We start from the raw sequence: 6,000 nt of genomic DNA, 5'->3' as shown, positions 1-6,000 counted from the left end.
TATCAGAGTTCAACATGTATTTCTGATCCAGTACTCCTATAAAACCCATAGCAAAAAGAGCATCAAAGTTAGAGAAAGAGTGAATTACAGTGCACTGCAAAAAAAGCCTCTAGAAGAGACGAGATGTTTGCAGTGTTTGTATTGCAAATGTTTTTGATGTTCCTCAGCAAACTATTTCCATGTTAAAGAAATTCCAGACTCAACTCCAGGGCTTGTCAAAGTTTTCTTCACAACATTATTTTTCCAAAAAGGTTTACCATAAAAACGGCCTAAAAATAACCTGATCTCAGCCATAAGCTAGTGCGTTTCATAGAACCATGTTTCATTTGGATTCAAAATTCATTTAAGGATTTATTTAGTTTTGCTAACGGAGAATTCACTACATAAGTAACATATAACACAAGGCCTATGTGATTATGATCACAACATCTCAGACCAGCTGAGGCTTGAGGCACCTCCGGGTGCCTCCAGGCCCCCCCCCAGCCCCTGCAGGGCCCCCCCGAGCAGGGTGCCCAGCCCCACGCTCATGCATCCACCCAGCACCATGGTGCCTTCAGGTGCTCCAGGCTGTGCCCAGTGCCCCTGGTCCTGGTGCTGGGCACCACCAAGCATGGTCGGGCTCTGTCCTCTCTTCACCTCCCTTCAGGTGTTTATGGCCATGGGGGAGTCTCATCTTCTGCAGGCCGAGCAGCCCCAGTTCTCCCAAATTCTCCATGTAGCCGAGACAACTCAGGCTCTTTTGTACCTTGGTGGCCCTTCCTTGGGCTCTCACTGGTCTCTTGAGCTCCTTGTCCCTCTTGTGCTGAGCATCACAGTGTAGTGGGGACCGCGGCACTGGAGCCAGCACTCCAGGAGCAGCCTCAGCAGCGCTGAGCAGTGGGGAAGGAGCACCTCGACCTGCGAGCAGCTTTGCCTGGGGCAGCCCAGGGTAACATCAGCCTGTGGTAATCAGTCATCTTCCATCACTGGAAGAGACCTCATGGACAGCAGGCAGCTCCCACCACCCAGCGCCTCCCCACTATCACCATTTCTCCCAGGATGTCCTGACAAAAGGACAGGGTTCAAAACCTGCTTCTTTTTCCCGTTCCAGAGCAGCATCCTGGAAGGGGCTGAACACGGGCAAACCAGCACAATGTTGAGGTGTGCCCCTGGTTTGGGGGCACAGACAGCAATGTGCCAAATCCCATACCTCACACTTCTCCTGCAGCCGGCAGGCCCCGAGCCCGACCAGCACCCAGGTATCAGCGCCGGCAAGCCGCGGCCGGCCGAGCTGCGGCAGTGCTCCCCGTTCGGTGGGAGGAAAACCATCTGGATTTCACAGTTCACAACTGGGGCAGGCATTCCAGCGCAGGCAGGCTCCCACTGACTTTCACTTTGTTTTCTTTAAAACAGACCAAGTTGCTGTCAGCTTTCCTATGACTTTCTCCCGCTTTAATTTACATCCCAGGCTAACTCCGCAAGCTTTTTCCACAGGAATAAGCCAGGGAAAGAGTTTTTATCCTGCGGCATTTAGGGAAAACCAATCAAGTTATGCAACGAGGTTGGGATTATTTCTAGTCTGGGTTTTTTGGTTTTGTTTAATTATTTTTTCTTATTTCTTTAACAAACTTGTTATTTTCATTTTCAGGTTTTATTTGGGCTAAAAATTTGGGCTACAATTCTAGGAAAACTATTGTTACCAAGTTATAAGAAGGTTAAAATTGGAATATTTTTGAAATTGCTACTACATCTTTCAGATCCCAGTCAGGCTTATGGTACAAGACTTAGCTCAAGAGGAAATTAGCAGAACAAATAATCACTGGCTCATTGGTATAGCAACTATGAGGATGCAAACTATCCTGGCTACGTAGCTTAGCACATATCTGCCTCCATACATATACTTGATTTTCTGATGTTCTCCAATAATTTGGTAAGCAACCTCTGCAGATCAATTCCATTTAGTGTTGTACTATTTTTAAAAGGAATGTCCTTAAACATCCCTGTAATTCCAGCTTTCTCCTAGCATTACTAACTTTGGAAATGGGTGATAGCCTCCTGTGACTTCAGTGGTCACAGCAGCTTGGCACACACGTCTCAGATTAAAAACAAAAAAGAGCCAAGAGAATATTTTAATGTAGTAAAGTATCACAAAGTCACATAAAATGTAATAAGCTTCCATACAAAATACAATGTTCTTTGCAGCCATAAAATCTATCTCAGAATTTATTTCTTGGATTTTTGAAAGGAAAAATTTCCTAGCATAGCACATTTAATATCTTTAAAATAACCAGGTTCCACTTAACATAAAATTGCTTTTTCCTCAACCATTTAACTGACCCCTTTTAAGATAAACTCCACAGTGAGATGGATCTGTGCACTGTCAGAGGCAGTCCTGATCCTGGTATTGGTGCCCCTAGAGAACAACCTGCACTAAAAGTGCAATACTTGTGTATGTTCTCACCGTGGATATAGCCTAGGAGTTTATCTAAAGGTAGATGGGAAGGCCAAAGAAAAGAATGCAATGAATTGTTTCTAAATGGTATTTTTTGCCAGAGGTTTTTCAAACTTACATTATTGTTTAACTCATCACGGACCCGTATTATCCTAGGCACCTTCAGAGTAGCTCTGAGTCCAAGAAAAAGTTTCAGGTTACTGAAATACAGTTGAATGGATAAAAAATTTTATTCCAAGACAGATTTTTAAGCATCAAATAGGGACTTTAAAAAATGACTGGCAAATCAAATTGATCCTTTATGCTATATCTAATAACTGTGGTCACTAAACACCAGATTAGAATCTTGTTACCATGTTTGAGCTGAAGGCACTGTTATTTGAAAGATCAGGCTCATGTCCAATCACAATTTTCTGTGTTTCTTATGAGGAAATATAGCAAATTCCAAGATGTATTTAAAAATAAATCCCTGGATCTTCTCTCCACCTAATTTAAAACTTCTTCAATTAAGCTTTGGAGACTTTTACAACAAATCAGATATAAACATTATGAAAACATAGCAAGTAGGACTCCAGGGATTCTTTTAAAACTCTGCAATGAATAAGAGATGTAGTGTGAAGTTTTGTAATTCCCAAGTGATGGTTTAGAAGTTCAAATTGCAAAGTTTCCAAGTAAATATCACTGTAGGCATGACTGTCTAAGAATAGAAAGGAGGCAAGGTCTGTAGGATGTAATAAAGTTTAGGAGACTAAATTATACAGCAAAAAAGACACAAATTTGGGGCACATAAGTCATTCTTCGTGTCATTGAAGAACCACTGAAGAATCCCACATAGACTTTTTAAAAAGGGTTTGTGTGCCAGAAAACTTCGTGTTCTTTCTAACTAACTGATCTAATAAAAGATGGAAAATAACTTTGCCTTAAAAGTTACTGCCTTTTGCCACTCTGGACAAACTGGTTACTTGGACAGTGATACGACGTTCAACCCAATTTAAAATCACTCCCTACTACACCAAACAGTCTGAAAGGAACACATATATACTTATACAACGCTGGTGTACAACCACCAGACAAGATAAGCAGTATACATGCCGTTTTTAAGTGTTTCACAAGTCACAGGGTATCTCAGTGAAGGCGCTCAGGAGAAGCAATTAAGTGGTCAGTTACCTGTGGTAAATGATAACATATTCATTTCCTTCAGCAACAGAAGGACCTAAACTGCATTACAAACATCCAAGCAGAGTCAGTGCATCCTTTAATCACCACAAGCATGCCTACATGAAAAACATTTGTCAGAAAACTTGAATGAGAAATTTCCATTGAATTATTAAAAGATACCTATCACAGCTTGTTATCCAGATCTACAAACAAAATTGTTTCTGAGTTCTCACTCTTCAGGTGCTGCTCTCCCATTCCTGCAAGCCGTGTTCTCCAGGAGTATCACTGCACCCCAGTATGGTGCTTTTGGACTATGCACGCATGTATTCTTCTGTACAACAAAAATCCCCCAGTCTGTGAGGGTGCCTGACCTTGATTCCAGTGAGTGAAACAAGACGTTAATTATTTTGCAGTACTGAGATATGAACATAGCATCTGTTTGAAGGAACAGTACCTTAGCTCCGGTAGAAATGTTAAAAGTATACTCAAAAATACCAAAGTACTCTGCATTTGTCACATAAAATTCTTAGCTGACTCATATAAGGAACAAGAGATGCTGTAGGAAGGCCTGCCTTGCTCAGGCTTGCACTAAAAGTGCAAGGATTTCACAGAAGTAGAACAGTTCCTTCAAGCTTTGGTGGCAGCCACTACCCAGGACTAGCCACTCACAGACTCCCGCTCCGATTCTGCAATAACGTAATTTCTGCACGGTGATCTGTTCTTATTTATTTTTTTATCCTCCTTCCTGCCTCCTGCTTTTCAAACCACCTAAAATACATCAGCCAAGGGCAGCCCCCCCCAAACTAATGCTGTTGTTTCCTGTTGACTGTATTTTTTTCCATTAAAATAATTAGTCATACAGGCTTTTTCCTTAGGGCAAGTCTAGCCAGTTAATTATTAAGTAACTAAACTGCTGAACTGCTTGCAGGAACTCTGACCCATCACCAGTCATCATTTGGCCCCAGTGTATTCACAGTGAACGAGCAGCGGGAAGGCGCGGACGGCTGCTACCCGCGAGGGCAGCAGCAGAGATGAGAGGGAAGTTGTAGGGCTCTAGGCGAGGTGCAGAGGAGCTATATGGGGATGTAGGTCCTTCACACGGTTGTTTTGGACTTCCACAGATCATGTAAGATGCCTGCCAGGTTGGGATAGAAGCCCGTTCAGGGCAAGGAAGGCCTTGTTATTTACATAAGGATGCCAAACAGCTCCCTAAGGGAGGATCTAAATGTGAACTCGTTTATGTGAAATGTGAACACCAACTGTGAACTCACAAAGTTGCCATTGCCCTGTAGCTGTACAGAACAGATGCCTTCTTATTTAGGCATCCCAGTATCATCTGCAACCTGGATCTTCTCAGCTGTATGTTCTCAATGAATAAATTAAAAAGTCAAAACATGCAAACAGTAAACTAAGCCGGACTAAATCAACCTCGAACAAGAAATGCACAGTGACTGCTGCGGAATACATTGTGCTTCTTAAAGCCCAGGGACATTCAAACACTGTCAGTAGCACAAAAAGGTACTTCTTTCCTCATTTTTTGCACAGCAGGAGATAAATGAACTTTGAAGTCTCATTTCAGCTCATCCCAGAACAAAGACAACAAAGGTGCTCCCTGTGCTGGCATGGGTCATTCTTGCAACCACGACTTCACTTAGCGAGGACAAGGGCGCCCCTCTCTATGAACCCTAAGTCTGGTTTGTGTAAAGACTGGTGTTTTCTTTCACAAGCCTGCCATTTCCAGAGACTAGTTTATTCTTGCTAGGATTAAGTAGATACCAAGAAAAACATGCCGCAGTAGATGTTGTCAGCCAATTAAAGCTGATCATGGCCCGATACAGATAATGGAAATTCTACAGAATACTGTTCAGATTCCAGACAATAAATCTTAGAAATAATGTCTGAGATACTGTTTCAGCCCAATAGTATCTCTCAAACATTTATACAATGATATATGTGTGCAGTTAGTTCTATTTGGAGCAACGGTCTCTCTCGATTGATTTAAGTAACTCAAATGTTGAGCCTTGAAGCCTGTCTTGTTATTATTTCTCTCTGCTTAATCTGTGCTGAAAACAAAAAAGCCAATCACCAAAATAAAGATGACTGCAAAAAGAGATCATGCATTGGTACCAGTCATTTTTAAAGTCAACATTAATTCTTGATCATAAAGATTTTTTTAATGAGTCTGCAGATACTACTTACAGCCAGGGATTCCACCCTGACCTCTCATTTTATTTAAATACCACATACAGCTATAATGGTTTGTCATTTTTCAGTCTCTATTTATTACCTCTGCATGCTGTATCCATACAAGTCTTTATCTAGTTTCCCATCTAGTCCAAATAGAAGTGACATCTTTGAGTGAAGTACAAGTATTCTAGCAGGAAGAGCTCATTATATGTGATAAGGGATAG

This window comes from Netta rufina (assembly GCF_964035555.1).
Source record: "Netta rufina genome assembly, chromosome: 10".
NCBI lineage: Eukaryota > Metazoa > Chordata > Aves > Anseriformes > Anatidae > Netta > Netta rufina.
The sequence above is the reverse complement of the archived record's forward strand: the minus strand, read 5'-3'. Positions refer to the sequence as shown.